General features: G+C 41.4%; 1 long non-coding RNA gene across 1 annotated transcript; it reads left to right on the top strand.

Annotated features, from left to right (window-relative positions):
- The first annotated feature begins 15,957 nt into the window (after nucleotides 1–15,957).
- LOC128496715 (uncharacterized) lies at nucleotides 15,958–16,958 on the top strand. Its single transcript, XR_008354253.1, has 3 exons — nucleotides 15,958–16,051; nucleotides 16,525–16,602; nucleotides 16,911–16,958. It is a non-coding gene; the product is annotated as an uncharacterized LOC128496715 (long non-coding RNA).
- Nucleotides 16,959–24,415: the final 7,457 nt, after the last annotated feature.

Genomic DNA, 24,415 nt, shown 5'->3' on the forward strand with positions numbered 1-24,415 from the left:
ATAGATCAGTTTTTTTTATATTAAAGGCAGAGTGATTTAACACCTGTTTAGATTTGTCATCCAAGTCACAAAATGAAAAGTATTCCGTTTTCAATAAACTTTGCATAAAATAGTTAATTTGCATTTAATTTTAATGGTTCAAAGAATGTCAGGCGAAATGGTCGGCCCTCGCACATGTTCACTTCATCAAATCTGGCACTCTTCGAAAAAAGTTCGGACATGCCTGATCTAAACCCTCACTAAATCAGTTAAATTGACAGAACATACCCCCAACAACAATTCAGGTGTCCAGATTGTATATGCATTTCGAGCATTTTAATTGGGCTTATAAGGTGTATATTGCTGTTTTGGAACTGTTTTTTTTTACATTTAGTATGTTGGGTAACTGGAAATTTTAAACAAAGAAGCCATGAACACCACCCAATCTAGGATATGTCACTAGTGGTTTCAGGACACAGTCCAAGCAGACATTTGGCCCCCAATCACTGCCGAAATTAGCTATAGAAATACTTTGTGTTTTTTAGAATTTTTTTGGCACAGGTTATGAGTTATGGCAGAGAAATCCAGTATGTGTTTTTTTAGATTATGGAAATACCCTACATGCATAGGTTTTTTTACATTATTTTTTTTAACTTGCCTGGAACAAACTTTTTGATAGCTGCGTAGAGTTTTTATGTAGGTCATGTGCCATCAAAATACCCTACATTTTCATCTTGTTTTATTAAGTTGCAGCAATCCTACATTTTTTTTTTTTTTTTTTTTTTATCTCAATTCAAATCTCCATTTATTCAAGGTATGCGTAAAGACAAGTTATAGTGTGTACATTAGAGGAATGAGAGACACCTCCCGCGTAAAACAACGGTCCGCTAAAACAAATCGGTAAGCATACCAGGGTCCGAAAGACTCTAGAATGAACAGTGAACAAGACCAGATACGGAGAGGAGATCAACATACTGTGATCGTGTCAGAAAATACAGTATTACAAAAATACAGCAGTATTAATAAAAAATAAACATAACTAAAACAGAATCAAAACACTCCAGGATGTCATTGCAATCCTACTGTTAAAGCAAAAGCAGAACGATATATATATATATTATTGAAAACATTTCCAATTCCCTATTTTTGTATGATATAGGGACCTGGTAGAGAGGGACAGGAAGGGCAGTGGTACCTAAGGAGTCTGTCCTAATACCTTTTTTATAGCAGACTTTTTGTGCGTTTGGTGGGGGGATTGTACAAAGAAAATGCCATTTTTGTCTTTGGATCAGAGGATGTTTCTCAAAATCTTTAACTGGAACTGTAGAAAAGTGTAATTCTTTCCAGTTCCAAATTTATCTTAAAGTACCTATGTATTAAACACGGAAACTTGGGTCAGGTAGATCACAACTTTTGTATACCATGTTGTGGTTTTGCCTAACACTAGGTAGGGCTGTTGACTTTGATCAGAAAGGTATACCCCACCACGTTTTATTGTTATTGATAATGCACTGTGGTTTTGGGAACTGTGCATCACCCTTACCTCTGACATGTACCAGCACCAAACTTTCATTGTGTATGGGGGAGAGAACATACTCTACATGTCTTCACAGAGCACTTTTGTTTTGGGTACACCAATTGGTGGATGGAAGCTTTTTAGGCTGGGGTGTCATATATATATAAAAAAAATTAAAAATTAACTCCAGGCTGTTATCGGAATTATCTACCTGGATACCAAAGGTACATACATTTCTAGTTTCCTATTTTTCCTTCTTGCTACGTAACCCTGCACCCACTGATCTTTATACTTTTTTAACCTGGTCCATGCTATAAGCACATAAGCTTTCTAGACCTCAGAGGTCTTTTCGTCACCATTTCTTCTGTAGGAGAGACCTCTGATGTCCAAACATACACCTTTCAATAGAAATCATACAACGTATGCAGTTAAGTGTCCATTTTGCTTGTGGAGCTCAGTAAGAACAATACCAAGACTTTGCTACACTTTTAATTTTATTTCAAATATTTTAAATACACGATGGATACTTAACATAGACACAACTGTACAATGGAACTGACAACATGTTGATATTGTTTTAAAGATACAACACCTGGCTTCTTCAAAATATACATAAATAAAAATTCATTAATTCAATCTGAATCCCGTTATGAGCGATGTATTCCTGGTTTTCATCACATTGGTTACAGATCTTCAATTTTATCTGGCAAGTGGGTCCAATACAAAAGCCCGACAAATGGATATATTATTATATTGTGGAGCCTTGAACAAGTTTTCTAGTGTGAACTCTTAATTCAACTCTTTCTTATTCATTTATTGAATATCAATGCACTTATTTCACTTTTTTCAATTGTTTTTTCTCTCTCTAATTAATGATATAATTCATTATGTTTAAACAGTTTGGTGGTTTCATGGGAACGTGAAAGTGGCCATACCAAGTCAGGACTCTAGGAATGATTCTTAGAATCATGTTGATGCATTGTCATCTTTAAAGAGTTTCTTCTGAATCAATGTCATCGGGAAGGTTCATACAGGTTATCAGAGAAATATAGAGAAGAGCATCTCTGGATAGCTTCACCTTACTGATGGGAATCTCCGAGCGTGGTTTCTCCTTCTCTGTAACATAAGTTACATGCACTGGGCCTTTGAAGTCAGTTGTGGAGATGTTGCCATGTGTGTTCCGATTCATGTTGACACTTGAGACTCCTGTTTCTTCTGCGTACTCTTTGTAAGAGGAGTCACAGCCACCCCAACGCCTGTGCGAAGGACAAAGAACCATTTAGACAAGTGATATTCACAGAAAATGTTCCATCTGAAGGAGAGACCCGTGACTTTCTGAAAACCTTTGTAACTTTACATCGTTTTGTATCTTGGTCCAATAAAGTATCAACTTTGACGTAATATCCTACTATCACCTTTTCAACTGTTGAGCTGAGTAAAAACACATTAAGAACAATGTCGATGGTCGCTTGACAGCCTTATCACACCAACATCAGCACTCACTAAATAAGACTGCAAAGTAAAATCTAGATCTAGGCTTTCCTGTGTATTTGACATCACAGCAGGCACAGACCTCCCTAATACCCCTTTGGCCAACCTGTGTGACCTCTGGAGACGTTATTATGTGAAGTCATGTCCTGGTACTCCAAGATTATGCTCAGTACAAGGATGAGGAGGTAGGTTATGTGTCCCTCCCAACAGGGCTGGCCTAAGGGGTGTGCGACCTGTGCGGCCGCACTGGGCGCCATGGCAACAGGGGCGCCTGCCCGGGACTTAAATTAAAACATCAGGGTTTTTTTTGTTTTGTTTTAACTTTATTTAACATCCTCCATGTTAAATAAAGTTTTTTGTTTTTTTTACTTTATTTTACATGGAGGATGTTAAATAAAGTTAAAACAACAAAAAAAACCAATGGTTTAATTTAAGTCCCAGGCAGGGGCGCAGAGCAGTCGCTCGTGAAGTTTTCAGCAACCGCTCGGCGCCCCTCACTCTCCGTGGCGGTGCCGGCGTTTCATGCTGAGCACCGAAATATGATGTCATATTCCGGCGCTCAGCTGTGAAGCGTGCACCGCGGCAGAGCGGGAAGACGGACGCCTCCCGCTCTCACCGCAGGACTCAACAAGGTAAGTAAGGATAATGAGAAGTAGGGAGAGGGGTGGGGGCGAAGGCAGTAAGATGGAGCAGAGGGGGGGAAGGCAGTGAGAAGGGGCAGAGGTGGTAGATAGTGAGAAGGGTCAGAGGGGGGAAGGCAGTGAGAAGGGGCAGATGTGATAGTGATAAAGGGGGAGAGGGGATAGATAGTGAGAAAGGGGAGTTTTGTGACAAGATTTTTTATCCTTTCTTTTTTTGGGATGGGGGGCGCCAGAGGAGTAGTCCGCACAGGGCGCCAGAACACCTAAGGCTTGCTTTGCCTCCCAAATATGTATAAGACCAGGGCAAAACTAAAGACATAGCTACATTTAAGCATAAATACCGCTTGAGGGCATACATATAATTACAAGTAAATTACAAGTATATAATCCCCCATCCTTAAAATCACCCTTATCTGTCTGGGTCTTCTGCAGAATCTTTATCAATGCCACATGACGTACCTTTTTTATGATTGCCAGCAATAAGATAACGGCAAATACCAGCATTATACTTCCTGCAATAGACACCATGATGATCTCATAGGTCCTGTTTGTATAATCTGCTATAGAAAGGGCATAAAAATGTAGTCATTTTCCTCTTCCCGTACTGCCACTCAAGAGTAATAACATGACCTTTTACAAAGAAAGAGAATATCGAAGTCCCTGCACGCCTGAGTTAAAAATCACACAGCAGACCTGCAAGGCTGGACTCATTTTGTTCTTTTATTTTTTTCGTTATGGGGTTTTGTTCTTTCGCCGGCTATTAGTTAGTGGTGGGTTCGGGTGGGTTATAGTTAGGTTGGGAGGGTAGGGAAGGGTTTTGGGTCCGTCATTAGTTAGGTAGGGGTTTAGGGTGGGTTATAGTTAGGTTGGGTGGTTGGGGTTCGGTTTGGGGAGGGTGTGCATCACAAGGGCAGTGGGACTGCGACGAGCTTCCAGTGTCTAGGATCTCATTTTGGTTGACTGTTCCTGCTCTGCTTTCCTGACATTTCTGGCACTTAGTTAGATTTGGGGGAAGGTTGGGCTCTAGTTAGGTGGGGTGGTAGGGTACGGGTTTTTTCTTTATTCCTTTTGGGGGTTGTGTTTATTTCCTTTTATCTGCGGTCGCCGTGTTGAGACCACTGCTTCTGTGGTATACTGTGCTGTGTACATACCTGTTCTGCTACTTTATGTTATCAAAGGATCTGTGGCCAGGTTTTACTTTCTGTGTCTGCCCCCATACTCTTCTTTTCTTCTCTTTTCTCTCTTCCTTGTGCTGCCCTATTCTCTTTTACTCTGGGGGGTGAGTTCCTCACGGCCCCTTGTCTACACATGGAAAAATATATGGATCCTCCATCTAAGTCATCCACCAGGCAAAGCAAGGCAAGAGATAAGTCTACAGCGACCTTCAAGCAGGTGCCTCCTCCTGGGTCCGGCTCTACTGTAGCGGAGGGGCCCTCCGTGTCTATTGCCTCCTCCAAAGATCCACTGACAGCTCAAGATCTGGTTGGTGTTATATCTCCACTCCTGGATTCAAAGCTTGAGAAACTGTCTGACTCCATCAATGGCGTTCTTGCTGAGTTGGTCTCTCAGGGACAGAGGATCACTTCTCTGGAATCCAGGGTCTCTGATATAGAGGACGGGACCGCTTCCATGTCTGCCTCTCTCCGCTCCCAAGATCGTCTGATCACGTCCTTACAAGACCGTATTGACGATCTTGAAAACCGTAGTAGACGTAACAACATACGTTTGGTTGGCCTGCCTGAGGAGGTTAAGGGCACAGCGCTACATGATCTTGTAACGACTTGGCTTCCCAAGTCTTTAGACCTAGTGCTTCCTCAGGGAGAATTGGTCATCGAGAGAGTACATCGTATTGGTCAACTCCCTGCTGCTGCTTCGTCTCGTCCTAGGGCGGTGATTTTTAGGGTCCTCAACTATACTGACAAGGTCAAGCTCCTGGACGCTTATAGAAAGGTCACAGCTCTTTTTTATCACAAGCACAAGCTGTTACTTTTCCAAGATTTTTCTGCTGCAGTAGCGGTCAAACGACGTCAGTTCTCCGAAATTTGTACTGAACTCTTTAACAAGCGAGTGAAGTTCGCTCTTCTCTATCCGGCTAAGCTCAGGATTACCCATGGGGGGCAAGTCTATTTCTTTGACACCCCTGCGGCGGCCAAGGAATTTCTACGTGCTGATTCCAGGTCTCCTCCAGCTCCAGATGACAGTTCGGTGGTGCCTGAGGCCTCTCCCCCTCCTTCTCGCTCTCGCCCTGCTTCTTTGCCTGGTTCCTCTCCACCTGTCTCCCCTAGGGCTTGAGAATTCAGTCGGGCGTTGGTGCCTGGCTTTGTATCCTACGAGTCATCGTTTTCTACCATGCACTGTTTTGTTTGCTTTTAGTTATTGTTATTGTTTTTGGTTAATTTATTGTGTTTCTAGGCACAAAATTACATGTGCCGAGTTCTGGTTTATACAAAAACGAAAAAATTGGGAGAAGCATAGCTCTTTTCAAATGGTGATGTACGATTCCATTTTATGTTCTGTCTGTACGGTGTCTGGGAGGGCTGGCTGGGACCCCCCTGGACCGACCTGTTCCGGCTTATTTTTTGTTCGGTCTCTTCCTCCGCGGGGCATCGGGTGAAAACCTGGCTCCGTTGCCATGTTAGTCATGATGCAAGCCGATACTAGGTGTGATGCGCCGTCCTCCTTGCGTATTGTGTCGTGGAATGTAGAAGGTTTGAACACCCCTGTTAAGCGTAAAAAAGTTCTCACCCATCTCAAGCGTATGCGTCCGGATGTTATTTACCTCCAAGAAACCCACTGGTGTGACCCTGTCAGAAATACGCTAAAGGCGCCATGGTTGCGCGCTTGTTATTCCGCTATGTACACCAAGAAATCTAGGGGTGCCACTATCCTCCTCTCCAGTAAGTTGCCTTTCGTTGTCGAATCAGAGATTGCTGACCCGGAAGGGCGATACATTATTCTTAGGGTCAAATTGTTTAATGAATCCTTTACCTTTGTCAATTTATACGCCCCAAATTCTGACCAGTCCGCTTTTCTGGCCAAAGTTTACTCGCTGTTACTGGGGATTGTGGCTCCTAATGTGATTTTGGGGGGTGATTTTAACTTAGTGGCTAATGTCGCTTTGGATGTCTCTGGCCCTTCCTCCCGCCCTCTCGGGCTCTCCTCCCTACCCTTGCTGGATCACCTCCGTTTGCGGGATGCCTGGAGGTTTCTTAATCCAACAGACAAACAATACACGTTCTACTCCCATCCCCATAATTCGTTTTCCCGGCTGGACTACCTGTTCCTGCCTGAATTATTGCTGCATAGGTTGGAGGCTTCCCACGTGGGCCAGATAGTAATCTCTGATCATGCCCCCATCTGGATAGAGATCTCTCTAACCTCCCCATATCGGGTGTCCCGTAATTGGCGGTTTCCTAGCTACCTTTATACTTCAGACGCGTTTAAGCAATTCCTGATTGCCAAATGGAATGACTATGCTGATGATAACCATGTCCATCTTGATGACCCGGATCTATTCTGGGCTGCCTCTAAACCTGTTCTCAGGGGCCATATTATTGCTTATGTGGTGGGGCGCAGGAGAGAGGCCGAAGCTAAGCTTGTCCGCCTTACGGACGATCTCTCTGCGGCGTATGCTGCTCACAAAACCCATCCTAGTCCTGATACCCTGAAAACGTATAAGGAAATCAAATCTCTCTACGATGCCTGGGTTACTGAGAAGGCACAGCTTTCCCATAATTACACTCGCAACGCCTTTTTTCGCTGGGGTAACAGGCCCGGTAAGCTCTTGGGCAACCTTATCCGCCACTCTAAATTTAAATATCATAGTGTCACTCAGCTCCGTGATGGTTCTCAATCGGTCGTGACTGAACCAGACAAAATTACGCAACTTTTTGCTGACTATTTTGAGGATTTTTATTCCCCGGAGTCCAATGATTCTGATATGATGCTTCACCTGTTTCGCCAGGCTGGTATTCCTAAATTGACGCCTGGAGACCGAGAACGTTTGGTTACGCCTTTCACCCCCTCTGAAATTGCGGCTGCCATAAAGTCCCTCCCTAACGGCAAATCCCCGGGACCAGATGGCCTGGGTGCCGAATATTATAAATTGCTTTTTACTTACTTACCGACACATCTTACTGATGTTTTTAATGGATTTCTACAGGGAAAGATACCCCCGAAGGAGTTTACGGCTTCCCGCATTATAGTTATTCCGAAACCCAACAGGGACCCTGCTTTGTTGTCCTCTTATCGCCCCATCTCCCTGCTGAACCAGGATCTTAAAATTTATGCTAAAATCATGGCTTCTCGACTCCAATCGGTGTTAATGAAACTAACCTCCCCCTCTCAAACGGGTTTTGTTAAGGGCCGCCACTCTACGCGGAATATTAGAGGTCTTATTTCCGCAATTTTTACTGCTAAACTTACAAATAGTAAAGCCTCCATTGTGATTAGTTGTGACGCTGATAAGGCTTTTGACAGAATTTCCTGGCCTTATCTTGTTAGTTTCTTTAAATTCCATCATTTTGGTTTGCCCTTTATACAGATGTTTCGTGCACTGTATCATTTGCCTATGGCCCAAGTCACAGTGAATAATGTGAATTCCCGCTGGTTCTCTCTAGGTAGGGGTACTCGTCAGGGCTGTCCTCTGTCCCCACTTCTGTTCAATCTAGCACTTGAGCCCCTCGTACGAATTGTTGAGCGTTCCGTTGAGCTTGAGGGTATCCGAGTCGGTGAGGTTGAGCTTAAGATCGCTGCCTTTGCTGACGATCTTCTGTTATACCTTTCCAACCCCAAAGCGGCCATCCCGTTCTTTCTTAATCTGTTTGACTGTTTTCATAAAGCCTCCGGATTTCTCATTAATAAGCTCAAAACAGAGGCGCTGCCTATTTTTCCTCAGGCTAAACGTGGCTGGGGAGAGACGTTCCCCTTCAATTGGACCCAACTTCCCTCTTTAAAATATCTGGGTCTCACTATTCCTACTAATTTGGCGCACCTTTATAAACTCAACTTTTCTCCTTTGCTACGTCAAATGGAGGATTCTTTCAAAACGTGGTCCAAATTTAACCTCTCCTTCTTGGGACGCTGTCACTTGTACAAAATGGCCTTTTTCCCCAAACTTTTATATCCACTCCATATGTTACCTCTTACTTTAAGGAAGAAAGATATCCAACATCATAATGCACTGCTGCGTAAATTCCTGTGGTGCAATAAAAAAGCTCGAATTTCCCTGTTTAAACTCCAACAGCCTGCTCGCAATGGGGGGGTGAATTTACCTAATCTGTTAGATTATAATTTGGCTTCTAATTATCGTTTTGCGGCTGATTGGTTGCGTGAAGGTTCTAAATTTACCAACGTGTCCCTGGAACAAGGCTTGTCTCCTACCATTTCTTTGGCCTCTCTCCTGCACCTGTCTACAGTTGACCTGCCCGCGGAGGTCATATCCAACCCGTTGCTGTATCACACTGTTAAGGCTTGGGGGCGTGTTAGGCGGCGCTTGGGCCTGGAGGTCCACTATTCTAAGTTCCTGCCTTTGATTCGTAACCCGCAATTTCAGCATGGGAGGGAGGATATTGTCTTTCGACGCCTGGCCCGGGTGGGGGGTCGCACCATTGCCGATTTTCTGGATCCACGTGGGGATAAACTGTTGTCCTTTTTGCAGCTCCAATCTAAATTCCCTACTGTCCGTGTTCACCCTATTCACTACTTTCAACTTCGTCATTATATTACTTCCCTGCTCCCTCATCTCTCGGGGGCTAATTCTAGCAGTCCCTTGGACCAGGTAACGGTGCTGTCCCCTGCCATACTGCTCAAGACGTCTACTATCTATAGTCTGCTCCGGCCTGTCCTCGATTGGGAGTCTCATGGCGCAGGTCTTCCCTCCTGGAGGGCTGACTTTCCAAACCTTCCTCCAAGCCAGATTCTCCGGGCTTATGTGTACAATTCTAGGGTCCTGGTTTCTAGGGATTATAGTGAAATGTTCCTTAAGATTGTGCATAGGGCGTATGTCACCCCTAAACTTCGGTTTCTAACGGGTTTGGCGGATCACTCCCGCTGTCTAAAATGTCAATTGCCTGAGGCCGATCTCCTGCATGGCTTGTGGTCTTGCAGTTCTATTACCCTATTTTGGGATGCCCTACAAACATATATCAACGACACTCTGGGCATTCGCTTTACCATCTCTGCTGAATGGGCTATTTTTGGTATATTCCTTGACCACGCTCCCCCACCTGTAGCGAGGGCTAAATTTCTCTTGCTTATACTTTCTGCAGTGGCAAAACGGGCAATACTGTCCCAATGGATTGCTCCTCAACCTCCATTGCTGCCCCTGGTTCTGTCGCGACTGCAATTTTTGTTCCATATGGACTGGCTTGAGGCTGTCCTTCATAAGGAGAGCAAAGTTAAATATCTTTTTGGTCGCTGGTCCCCATACATCGCAACGTTAGATAACGCCACCAGGTTGTCCCTCTTCCACACGTTCAATACCACGGAGTGGTATTGTCTTCAGGTTCTCAAAGGTATTCGCCCCATACCGGGGTTTTGATCTAGTTAAGGGTTACGACATATTTGTGTTATGGCTAGGTGTTCTGTGATTGAGGAAGGGTTTTTCTTTTTTCTACCCTGCACTGTATGTGTTTTGGAATTGTGCATTACTTGTACCTGTATGCATTGACTCTGTCACCTTGTCTCTGTGTACCATTGTTTTGTTATATTGTATGCTTTGTCTTCTCCTTGTAATAAAGAAGTTATAAAAAAAAAAAAAGAATCACACAGCAGGCCAAGCATAGTCAGAAACCATTAAAGTCCATTATTTTACACATTTATAGAAAGTGTTATTGTATGTGAATTAGCGCTCCTTTTAACTTTTCTCAGAACAGCTGAGCTCACGAACATTATGGAAACATACCCCTGCTTGAGTACGGGTGACTTAATTCAGAAGTGTTGTATTTGAGTGCCAAGCTAGTTCCCAAGTATATGTATAACTTAATATTAAAATTAATCAATCCTTGGTTAAGCCTCTACTACTTCATCTGGAAGGCTGTGCCATGCATCAACCACCCTCTCAGTAAAACTTTTGTTGTGTCATGTTTTGTAACAGCTTTCTAGAATGTTGCCCAAATTGTGGTTCTCTCTCTCTCTTAAGCATTTCATATTTCAGCCCACAAAGAAAAAACTCCTTTTTCAGAGTTTGTGTCTGCAACCATCTCGCTTCCAGAGTTATCCAGAGCCATTCTGTAAAACAGCAACTAAAACATAATATAAAACATAGTAGAAAAGGTATATATATATATATATATATATATATATATATGCCATAGTACATCACTGTGGAATATGATGGTGCCATATAAGATAATTATAATAAATATTATTATTATTAAAAATGAAATTCAATAATTGTGTATTATCGATATATAATTACTTTCTTAAGATATTTATAAGACAAAATATTGTGCAAGGATAGTTTAGGGAGGATAGTTTAGCAAGGATGTAAGAAGGATAGTTTAGTCACCTTTACACTATTTTTTTTGCCGTAACCAAACAAAATAAGTGACATTATTTTATTAAACGATATTTCCTTAAAATATATAAAAAATAGCATTTTTATTTGTATTGCTAATTGAATTAGAGGCAAATGTGTGTTTGTTAAAAAAAATAAAAATAAGATAAGACGAGCGTTCTAGAATATCAACCTCAAAGCAATACCCATACCATGGGAATGGGTGGTGGATTAGAGAATATCCTAAAATAAAAACGTTACTCTAATAAGAAAGCTATGACCCCTATACTTTTTTTCCCCATGTATACGACTAAAATGGCAGGTCCTGAACAACATATGTGATTAGTAAATCTTGTATGTAATGAACGTAAATCACAGTTTATTAATGTGTTTGGGAGTGCACATTTTGCAGCATACATAAATGTTTAGGTTTAAAGATAAATGGCCCTTCTACTATGAATATTCAGTGTATCAGCATTAGCAAATGAGGGGGGTCATATGAGTTGCCTAAAAGCTCTCCCTGTTTCTCTTACCTGTAAACAGTTGGATGGGGGGTTATAAAATCAACCAAATTATGAACCCCAAATATACCACCCAGTGCTGGAATGGGGAGTTAAAGTTTATAAAGATAGCCTCTGGGAGACATGGATCCCATTGCATTCCTTCCCTACACTCTAAAAAAATCACCTAAGCACTTAAAGGAAAAAAGTAGTCTGACTCAAAATTTTAAAACTATATACACCAGTCAGCCATACCATTATGACCACCTGCCTAATATTGTGTAGGTCCCTCTTTTGTTACCAAAACAACCTTGACCCGTCAAGGCATGGGTTCCACTAGACCTCTGAAGGTGTGCTGTGGTATCTGGCATCAAGATGTTAGCAGCACATCCTTTAAGTCCTGTCTCCTAGTAAGCAACGCACATGCACTGTGTGTTCTGTGTTCTGACACCTATCAGAACCAGCATTAACTTTTTCATCCATTTGAGCTACAGTAGCTCATCTGTTGGATTTCACCACATGGGCCAGCCTTCACGCCCACATGCATCAATGAGCCTTGGCTGCTCATGACCCTGCTGCCTGTTGACCACTTTCCTTCCATGGACCACTTTTGATAGGTACTGACCACTGCAGACCGGGAACACCCTGCAAGAAATGCAGTTTTGGGGATGCTCTGACTAGCCATCACAATTTTGCCCTTGTCAAAGTCGCTCAGATCCCTACGCTTGCCCATTTTTCCTGCTTCTATCACATCAACTTTGAGAACGAAATGTTCACTTCCTACCTACTATATCCCACCCACTGAGTTCACTTCCTACCTACTATATCCCACCCACTGACAGGTGCCATGATAACAAGATTATCAGTGTGATTCACTTCACCTGTCAGTGGTCATAATGTTATGGCTGATCGGTGTATACGCCCTTGTACCAGATGCCCTAAGAGATTGGAGAATGCATTGCATACACAAAGTGAAAGATTTCTTTCTGAAAAGATCGGAAGCATGCTTCTAGAAATGTTTTTTTTCTGATTTGTTTGGGTTTTGGGTTATTATAAGTTATAATATAATTATATTCCTATAGTGACACTTGAATCTCTTAATATCTTTATTAGTGATATTGCAGATGGTCTTGATGAAAAGGTATGTCTATTTGCTGACGACACAAACATTTGCAACAGGGTTGATGTTCCCGGAGGAAAAAGCCAAATGGCAAATGATTTAGGTAAACTGGAAAAATGGTCAGATCTGTGGCAACTCGCATTCAATATGGATACTTGTGCGAGGACTCAATTCAACAAAATAACAGATTCTCTGCAGGAGACCTCGATTCTCTGTCAGCCGTGGGGGTCTGCACGATGTGCACAGACAGCCTCTGTTACTGCCATTCACTTACGCTGAGGCTTCTGTGAAGCTGCAGTGAAAGTGCCTGTCAGCAACGGAGGTTCACAAAACACCAGGGAGTCGGTAGAGAGGCAGAGCGGTGTATGGGAGGGGAGAGGAGTCAGAGGGGTGTATGGAAGTGGAGGGGAGATGCGGAAGTTGTCTGTGCGTATCGCACGGACACCCACCGTCCGACAGTGAGGGGAATCCAGGTCCCCTGCAGCGTTGCGGGGATCTGGATTCTAGTGTTATAATCCGATCTCTATTTGAGGTCGGATTATATAAGGAGAGGAGTTTTTCAGAGCATTTGCTCTGACTAAAACCTCTTTTTATAATCGATAAAAATCGACGATTTTCATTATCGATTATTATCGATTTTATCGATTAGTTGTTTCAGCCCTACTGTTAACATAGCACAACACAAAGAGTGCAAATGGAAAATGCAGAACAGGAAAAAATGGAGCAGTGGTTCATATAGTAAGAAGCACAAAGCACTTCTGAAAATGAACATGCATGTCGCTGTCTTTGAAAGACCATTGGTTACATATCTGTCATCTCTTCTCCAAAACGAGAGTAGCAGATGGTCCACATGTACAGAGGATGCATGCCCAGGAACATTTTCTCCCTCTGATTGCATGGTTTTATGCTGCCTCTGTTGCCAATGGTATCATGCAGCATGCCTTTTACAAAGCACCTTAAAACTGCCAACATAATACAAGTGTCACCAGTGTTCAAAATGACAAAGATCTATATGATATGTCAGATGGTTTTATTGCAGAAAAAACTGTTTGATTTTTCTCCCATTATATCCTATGGGCATTCAGTCAATTCTGTAATTCACCTGCCATTCCCTAGAAAACCGCTATAATCCCACATAATCTGAGTTTTAGAACCTATAACTGTACTAGGGGAGTATACATGACAAAAATCTATCTATTTCTCTGAAAAACAGGTTTGTTTTTTCTCCCATTATATCCTATGGGCATTCCCTCAACACTGTCATTCAACTGTCATAATTCACAGCCATAATTCCACCTAATCTGACACTTAGATCATGTGTCTGTAACAGGGGAGTATGTGTTCCAAAGATCTACATCATATGTCTGATGGTTTTCTCTGCAAAACAAGTTACATTTTTCTCCCATTCTATCCTACGGGCATTCACTCAATACTGTCATTCACCTGTCATTCCATAGAAAACAGCTACAATCCCTCAAAATCTGAGTTTGGGATCCTGTGTGTGTACTAGGGGAGCATGTGTGCCAAAGATCTATAGGATATGTCAGATGGTTTGCTCTAAAAAACAAGTTTAATTTGTCTCCCATTAGATCCTATGGGCATTCACTCAAAACTGTCATTAACCTGTCATTCCATAGACAACAGCTATAATGCCACATAGTATGAGTTCTAGATCCCGTGTGTGTACTAGGGGAGTATATGTGCCAACGTTCTATATGATATTTCAGAGGGTTTTCTCTAAAAAACAAGTTTAATTTTTCTCCCATTATATCCTATGGGCATTCACTCAAAACTGTCATTCACCTGTCATTCCATAGAGAACAGCTATAATGCCACATAGTATGAGTTCTAGATCCCGTGTGTGTACTAGGGGAGTATATGTGCCAACGTTCTATATGATATTTCAGAGGGTTTTCTCTAAAAAACAAGTTTAATTTTTCTCCCATTATATCCTATGGGCATTCACTCAAAACTGTCATTCACCTGTCATTCCATAGAAAACAGCTATAATGCCACATAATATGAGGTTTAGAACCTATAACTGTACTAGGGGAGTATACATGACAAAGATCTATAAGATATGTCAGAGGGTCTTCTCTAAAAACAAGTTTAATTTTTCTCCCATTATATCCTATGGGCATTCACTCAAAACTGTCATTCACCTGTCATTCCATAGAAAACAACTATAATCCCACATAATCTGAGTTTTAGATCCTGTGTCTGTGCTAGGGGAGAATGTGTGCCAAAGATCTAAATGATATGTTTTAAATTCAAAATCAATTATTCTTTTACCTTCCATTATAGTCTATGGGCATTCCTCCCCATTATAGTCTATGGGCATTCCTCCCCATTATAGTCTATGGGCATTCCTCCCCATTATAGTCTATGGGCATTCCATTTTGTCATTCGTTTTAGTATGTCCCTTATATTCTTGTCTTTGTGTGCCATCACCTGGCTGGTAGTCCGCACAGTCATGCAAAGTCCTGAAAGACTTTTGCGTGGCTGCTGCATGATACACATAACACACAATGCCAGTCAAAATTGGGAAGAAATTATGTTTTTATTTGCAATAATGTGTCTACGTGTGCAGGATATTGGGTGCACACAAATGAATGCCTTTTAATCTCTGCCTGTTTTTTCTTTTCAACAAATGAAGTGCAGTTTCACACCCTGTAATGGACCGGTACTGCTACTGCACAATCTGAGACATCCACAGGCTGTCAAGTGGTTTTAAAGGTAATGGCATTTATTTGTGTCCCACAAGTTTTGCTACCAGAATACAAGCCAATACCTAACAGACACAACTGCCAAAGTGTGTGAAACTTGCTCATTGCAAATAACCGGACTTGTAATTGCACTAATTGTGTTGTTTTTCTGCCTGGTTGCGCGTCTGAGCAAAAACCATCATGTCATCGACGTGTGTGACTGAGGAGGAACCTGAAGTCTCCAGAGATCTGCCGTTTCGGGTAACTGTGAATGGCGATTAGGGATGCACCGATATATTGGTGGCCAAAAATGTCATTATTGGCAAAATGCAGAGAAAAAAATGGCAGAAAATAATCGTCTGCAGGGGCGGACTTACCTGTGGGTGGCTCGGACACACTGTGCGAGCGCCATCTCTTGTTCCGGCCAGAGGAAGCAGGAACCCAGCAGAGTCACGTGAATGTACGTCCCCTCACATGACTGCTCAGTTCCCGCTTCCCCTGGGAGGGGCAAGAGAAGTTGTTCACACAGAGTGCGAGCAACGCAAAGGAAAGCAGTGGCCCCTGCATAAGTATACGAGCAAAACCGAGATCTGCACTTCAGGTAAGTGGGTGGGGGAGGGAATATGAACGCGTATGCGTGAATGACCGAATGAATGAGTGTGTGATACCATGGATGTGTAAGGGGGGGGGGGCATGGCACAGGGAGACTGTAAGTGATGTGCAGACTCCATACTGCTGGCAGCATCAATACAAAAGGGGGACAGCTAGCCAGGCTTAAGAATGTATTGGCTGCTTCTGCATGATAGGAGTGTGATTGCTATATAAAATATATATGATCATATATATGATTGATGTGCCCGGTGAGTGTGTCTACTACTCATGCTGTGATTGGCTATGATGGCTTGCCGCTTGAGGCTGTTTCTAGTGGGATCCCAGGTGGTTGCAATAATCGTCAATAAGATTTTATTTTTAATTTGTTATAGTGTTTATAGACACATTAGTGCAATTGAAAACATAATCATTTCTTCCTATTTTTGACTGCCATTGTGTGGGGATGTTATGTGTATCATGCAGGAGACACGCAAAACACTTCCCAGTACGCACTCACAGCACACATAGCACCTCTGCAGGACTGTGCGGACTACCAGCCAGGTAAGGGCACACAGAGACAAGAATATAAAACATCTTTATTATTACTTTTTATCTGCACTCGAGCTCCCTCTTTGTCCTTCTATAGAGAGGGAGGGGTGGGCTGGATCTTTCCTCAGGTTCCTAGAAACATGCAGTACCTGCTACTCAGTCAGTCGGTGTGTTTGTGTGTATAGGTATAGTTCTAGAGTCAGTGTATGTATAATATAGTGTACATTTAGTGTGTTTTGCAAATTTGTCGATCCCTGCTATTATGATTGCATGTCATTTATAAATTAACTTACTAAAAGTGGTTCTCTTTTTCTACCTAGTGTCCATTCTCTTAGTTTTGGTCCCTGGACATCTTGAGGACATATGGAAGCATTAATTTTGTAATGATTTTTATATTCTGAAAGATTTTTTTTTTTAAATCCTTATATCCTTCGTGAAGTTCCAATGACATCATGAAAACATGTGCCAGAAAGTGACCTGAAATACCATGATTAACCCCTTCGCGACCTTTGCCGGTTCAGGACCGTCATGACAAGAAGGTCACTAAATGACCTTTGACGGTCCTGAACCGTCAAAAAGTTAAATAAGCTTAGAAAGTGATCAAGGATCACTTTCTTCGCTTAAACGGCCTTGCTGCAATGCCTCGATGTCGAGGCATTCAGCAAGGCCGAGATCGGCATCGGGGGCCATGTCTGGCCCCTCCCCGGGGCGTCAACAGCCGCCATACATTGTATGGCGGCGGACGCCCGTTTTAAAAGCGTTTAGGAGGCGATCAACGATCGCCTCCTAAACTTAAATGGTGTCGCTGGAATGCCTCGATCAGGAGGCATCCAGCGACACCAAACACTTACCTTTAGGTGGGCTGTGACCGCTCCGGAGAGCGGTCACAGCCGCAGCTGCCGGTGATCTTCGCCATCAAGTAAGATGGCGGCGGCCCGGGAAATAAAACAAGAGAGACTAAAAAGTTCGCTAGAGGGTCTCCAGACCCTCTAGAGAACTGGCTCCACTTGCTGGTTGAATACAGGTACTGCATTCAACCATACAAGTCAATGGAGCCCAGCTTTCTAATCACTATGTGATTAGTAAAATATTCAAAAAAAAAAAAAAAAAATTAAAAAAAAAAAAAAAAAATGTGCTAACATTTAAAAATAATTATGCAGTGATGTCACTAGATGAACCATCCAGTACCAGCAAAATGTGTAAAAAAAAATATAAAAAAAGTATTAAAAAAATAAAAAAAAATAAAAAATAAAGTTTATTATTTTGAGCAAGTGCTAAAATTTCTCAAAAATCTCAAAGAGTTAAAATAAAAGCACTTCAAATACCCAAGGGGTGTCTAATATATAAAAAAATTGCTGATGGGGTAAATTGGAGTGGCCTAGCTCACAGATAGGGCATAGGTACAGACTGACCAAAATGGAGAAAAAAAGCGCACTTCCCAAATGTGGCATTTTAAATCTGAAACAACCCGACAAACCCATGCATGTCGGGTATCACTGCACTCAGGAGATGTTCCTGAACACATATTGGGGGGTTGTTTGACAGTGACATATACCAGAACCTGTATATCTATAACTAAAGTACAATTTGTGTGAAAAAAATTACTATTACAAAGTTTGACAAAGTGTAGTTCTATAATTGGTGCATGGAAAGGGTTAAAATAACAGCATTCGGAATACCCTGGGGTGTCTAGTTTTCCAAAATATATGGTTTGAATGGGTTAAATTTAGTTAACCGGCTTCAAAGATATTCCAAAGAGGAGATGGAGGCAGAATGACCAAATGACCACCTGAATTACGCATGCCCCAAAAGTAGCCTTTTACCAGCCAAACAATCTGACAAACCCATGCATGTGGGGTATCGCTGTACTCAGGAGATGTTCCTGAACACACATTGGGGTGTTGTTAGACAGTGGCATATACCAGAACCTGTATATCTATAACTAAAGTACAATTTGTGTGGAAAAAAAAATAAAAAAAATTACTATTACAAAGTTTGACAAAGTGTAGTTGTATAATTGGTGCATGGAAAGGGTTAAAATTACAGCATTTGGAATACCCTGGGGTGTCTAGTTTTCAAAAATATATGGTTTGAATGGGTTAAATTGAGTTAACCAGCTTCAAAGATGTTCCAAAGAGGAGATGGAGGCAGACTGACCAGATTTGTTAAAAAAGATTTGGAAATCATAAAACGCTGCTTGTACTTATTGCCCTATAACGTACAAAAAACAGCAAAAAAACATAAAAACATTGGGTATCTCTAAACTCAGGACAAGTAGTAGAATCTATTTAGCTAGTTTTTTTACTTGCTTTTTTAGGTGAGTAAAATATTTTTCAAATAAAAGTCATAAAATGTCTTTTTTTTCAATTTTTCACCATGTTTTTTTTATTTTTTTTATAGTAAATAAGATGATACGATCAAAATAATGGTATCTGAAGAAAGCCCATCTTGTCCTGAAAAAAACAATATATAACTTATGTGGGTACACTAAATGGGTGAGGAGAAAATTACACCTGAACACAAGCACCACAAAAGTGTCAAAACAGCCTCGGTCCCACAGGGTAGAAAACGAAAAATGAGCCCGGTCCTTAAGGGGTTAAAGAAGCAATCATAAAGATATCAATCATTGCATGGGGCAGGGACTGCGGCTGCCTGCCTACCAATCCATCAAAAGTTTTTTTTAAAAAGATTGTTAAATACCAACAGGTCACCAGCTGATCTATAGCTAGAAAAACTGTCTGTTATTGTAATGCAGAGGATCCAACATTATGCCACAAGTACCCCCCTGCAAATCACAAATAAAATTGTGCTAGCAATTGATGAGAAGCACCAGGAGCAAGGGAGTGCTGAAACAGAGGTCTGTAGGGACAGACGTCGCTGTTGACCAAGAGAGTCAATAAGACAGAAAGGGAGAGGGGGAAAAGTGGAGAGATGATAATGACAAAGGGTAATGAGAAATGGGAGCAATAACGGAAAAGAGGGAGATAATAAGGAGTAGAGATAAGGAGAAAAGAGCGATAAACAAAAATGAGAGAGATTACAAAGAGTGTGTTTTGAAAGTGTTAGGGAAAGTTTGTCTATAGGGAAGTAAGCATGTGGCTGCAATGACAAGTGTAAGCCAGATTTGTGTGTAAGAGCAAGGGTTGAAATAAGTGCGTGTCAGTATACAGGGCTATAGTAAGTGTGACAGTGTACGGTGCTAGACTGTGTGCCAGTGATTGTGTGCATGGGGGAGTGTCATTGCATATTGCTACAATGTGTGTGCGCAATGCTAGACCTTGGGTATGAATTTACGTGTTAAAATGAGCATGTGTGAGTGTACAGTTTTTGAATGCATGTGTTTTGGTGGTGCAAAGTGTTAGTGTTGAATGTTAGTGTATGGTGCCAGAGAGAATGAGTGAGGATGTCTGTATACAGTGTTCGGCTGGGCAGAATGTTCATGTACAGTGTTAGTGTATGTGAGTGTACATTGTTTGAGTGTCAGTGTATGGTGTTAGAATGTGTGGTAGTATAAGGTGTTAAAGGCTGAGTGTGCATGTGTTTGTATATAGAGCTAGAGTGAATGAACCGGGAAGGTGGTACGCAGAGTGACATGCAGGAGCAGAGCACTGATCAGTGAATAGCCTATACAGTGTAGGGGCAGAGCACTGATCAGTGAATAGCCTATACAGTGTAGGGGCAGAGCACTGATCAGTGAATAGCCTATACAGTGTAGGAGCAGAGCACTGATCAGTGAAGAACCTGTACAGTGTAGGGGGCAGAGCAATGATTTTCTGTGCCTTGGTGTGTACTTGGCTCAGCTACCCCTGCATAATAAATAATTGCTGTGCACGCTACAAGCTTCTACACTGCTCAGCCTTAAAAAAATATTGCCATGTAAAAGAATGGGGGCATAAGAAAGTCATGCCTGTGGTGCCACTTGGTCTAGGACCAGCCCTGTATACATCTAAAAGTGGTATCTAGAGAAAACCCTATCTGTCCTTGAAAAATTATGTATTATCTGTATGGGTACAGTAACAATAAAAATGGAGGAATCACAGCTAAACAAACATATCATAAAAACATGCTAAAAGCTCTAGGCTTTGGAGGACTGAGTACCCTCAGTAAAGAATGGGTTAAAACTAGGAACATATTCAGTAACTATACAGATGTGGATAGTTTATTCATATACCTAGAAGTATTTATCAATTATTCTTGAATTTGCATTTTTTATCCACAGGTTATACATAAGAAAGAAAAAAAAGCAATACATGTACTAAGATGAATAAACGCAACGGACGCATCGATGCTCATCATTACCCTCTGCTAACCTTTAGCATGCAGTGAAAAAAGACCCTACTGAACAACAATTCCAAGACCCCATAGAAGAGGGAGGAATAATGTCCATAAGGTGGGGGTTTTACCACTCAAGTGAGATACTGATAGACCATGTCCTGTCCTGTACAAGTTGTCAACAATGAAAGCACTGCTGATTTTGGTACCATGGGTAATGCAATTATGTAGGTGCAAGGGCATGCACTATACAAGAGAACACTGGCAAATTCAGGGTCACAGGTGAGCACCAAGAGGTAGGCAAATCTGCTGGAGTTGTGGGCCTTTATCAGTTTAGCAATTGTAGACTCTTTCATTCTTGACCACATATGTGGTCTTTATTTTTTCAAGTCTTGAGTATATTGTTCCTTTTGCAAAACACATTTTAATACTGAAGGTGGCAGTAGTACATGAGATTAGATGCAGTCAGTCTCACTAAGCATACTTATATTTCGGCATACCAGCAATGTACCAGTAATTGCATGTAACACACAACATAGAAGCTAACATTAAAAAAACACATACAGTATTTGACAATAGTGAATAGTCACCTATCTGCATTATGGGAGCAATGCTTAGATGAAACGATAACCCTTCTGTAAACTCTCCTGACAAGTCTTTTAGTGAATAGACCTCAATGTCAATGTATGTGTTCCTTATGTGGCCAGTCATTTTGACCTGTGACTTTACAGTCAAAACCAAGAACCATTTTTCCTACCACAATGCACTGACCACATCAAGCTATAAATGCAATACATTCCTACAGCCTAAGCAGTTTCAAATGGGCAGATGATAGTAACAAGATGATGGAATTTGGGTGCTGTAGGCTCTTCTTCTTGAAAAGGTGGAGGAGAGAGTAGAGGATAGAATGGCGGAGGTAGAGGTGCCAGTGCCGTTTTTAACCATGAGTCGGTATCCCCTTTTACAATATCAATATGAAGTGATTACCTCCTATGGAAATCTCCAAAAGGATATACAGTATCTCACAAAAGTGAGTACACCCCTCACCTTTTTGTAAATATTTTATTAGATCTTTTCACGTGACAACATTGAAGAAATTACACTCTGCTTCAAGTAGTGAGTGTACAGCCTGTATAACAGTGTAAGTGTGCTGTCCCCTCAATAACTCAACATACAGCCATTAATGTCTAAACCTTGGCAACAAAACTGAGTACACCCCTGAGTGGAAATGTCCAAATTGGGCCCAAAGTGTCAATATTTTGTGTGGCCACCATTTTCCAGCAGTGCCTTAACCCTCTTGGTCATGGAGTTCACCAGAGCTTCACAGGTTGCCACTGGAGTCCTCTTCCACTCCTCCATTACAACATCATGGAGCTGGTGGATATTAGAGACCTTGCTCTCCCCCACCTTCGGTTTGAGGATGCCCCACAGATGCTCAATAGGGTTTAGGTCTGGAGACATGCTTTACCAGTCCATCGCCTTTACCCTCAGCTTCTTTAGCAAGGCAGTCGTCCTCTTGGAGGTGTGTTTGCGGTCGTTATCATGTTGGAATACTGCCCTGCGGCCCAGTCTCTGAAGGGAGGGGGTCATGCTTTGCTTCAGTACGTCACAGTACATTGGCATTCATGGTTCCCTCAATGAACTGTAGCTCCCCAGTGCAGGCAGCACTCATGCAGACCCGGACCATGACACTCCCACCACCATGCTTGATCTAATAAAATATTTACAAAAATGTGAGGGGTGTACTCACTTTTGTGAGATACTGTATCTATAGCTCTCATGTACCTACTTCATATAAGAATTCTAGAGAGATCCTCTAGTAGTTCTGTCACGTGATTAAAATAAAATCAATGTTATATTTCACACTAGGTTATTTAACATATTGTAACTAACAAATAAATTCTTATGTTGGGTTTCACATGTAGAATTTTAATCCATTGAGAGTGCAAGCTTGAAATATCCATTCTCATGAGGCATGTTACAGAAGAAAGACTGCGTAACACATCTAAAAAAAAAAAACATTAACAAAATAATAATGATTAATTATTATTAACAAAATAACAGTAATAAAAAAACTATAAAAGTGTTCTTTCTGGTGTAAGCATCCAGAAAGGACTTCTTATTACAGTCTTGGGTAGCATTTCAATTTATTTAAATAAGAAACTAATCAACGATATGTCTGTCTAGAGAATCCTATAGTGTATTGTTAACACAGTTTAAGAAAGATAACACTGAGCAATCAATGCTGAGGCATATTTTAAACCAAGTACATTGGAAATATGACTGCAGTTTTTAAAGAGAACTGATGTGTCTAGGATAGCAAGTACAAGAAAGAAATCAGCAGAACCCTTTGTGAAAATAAACTCTCTACTTGTTCTTTTTAGACACCTTATTTACTTCCTGACCTGATTTTTCAAAAGGTGTTTTGAACTTTGAAATATTAAAGGGTGCGTCTGTATACTCAAGGAAGTGATTGGGGATTTCTTACAAGTGGCATATGCGTTCTTTTTTCTCCAACAGATGTGCAGGGTTTTCTTTGTTGTATTATTTCACTGTAGAATTCCATAATGTCAACAGATTCCCCAAAGGAAAAGAAAGTGTTTTATTTTAGAAAAAAACTCAACTTTTTTCATGTATGACTAATCAGTTTCTTTCATGTCTGGGTTGCTTTCTGCTTACCATAGATATTAAACAGAGCATGTTAGGTAATCCTCTATCTACCTATTTGCAATGGAGATGCTGCAGATATTAGAAATGATTGGGTAAGTTTGAACTTTTGTAAACTGTTGGCTAAAACTTTAAACATAAAATACTTTTAAAAAGGATGGCTTCTGCTTGTTTGTTCTTCTAATTACAAACCTTGAACAAGATAATATGTAGAAATCTAATTTGTGAAATAAACCAGGGTGGTGGACACAATGAGCACACTCAAGTCTTATGTCATGATGTCAGGTTCATTCCAGTACAAAGAAATACGGTACTAAATATGTTATCTGGATTTGCCGAATATGTCTTTATGAATGCATGGTAGTACCTGCAATATGGGGCTCTTTTTGTTCAAGCCTTCCAATGCTTAGGAAGTCAAAAAGCACACCATGATAACAGCATGTGCCCTATAGTGAGTAATATGGGCTGGAACCCAAGAGGCAGATCATGAGCAACTGCTGTCTTTCAGTAGGGTTGTAGCACTTTGGCTGCCCCCACAGAGATACGTAATGCTTACTAGCAGATAGAGAACATTTTCATTATGTGTAGAAAGTGTGTGGTGAAAAGGGTTCAAACTGAAAGGTGGAATACGGAGAAGACGTTCGAGAGAATGTATGGAGAAAAGTGGAGATGAGAAAAGAAAATATGGAGAAAAATCATAAGACATGTTCCATCCACATTTGATGAGAAGGAAGTTGTCACTCATCCAACTTCTCAATATATAAATATTTAAAGTCTGGGTTTCACAGACGGTTGTATTACTGAGCAGTAAAAAGTGGTTGGGACACCCCAATTCCTCCATAATATTACATCCACATGATCTACAACATAAACCACCTCCCATTTG

Source organism: Spea bombifrons, chromosome 5, assembly GCF_027358695.1.
Source record: "Spea bombifrons isolate aSpeBom1 chromosome 5, aSpeBom1.2.pri, whole genome shotgun sequence".
NCBI lineage: Eukaryota > Metazoa > Chordata > Amphibia > Anura > Pelobatidae > Spea > Spea bombifrons.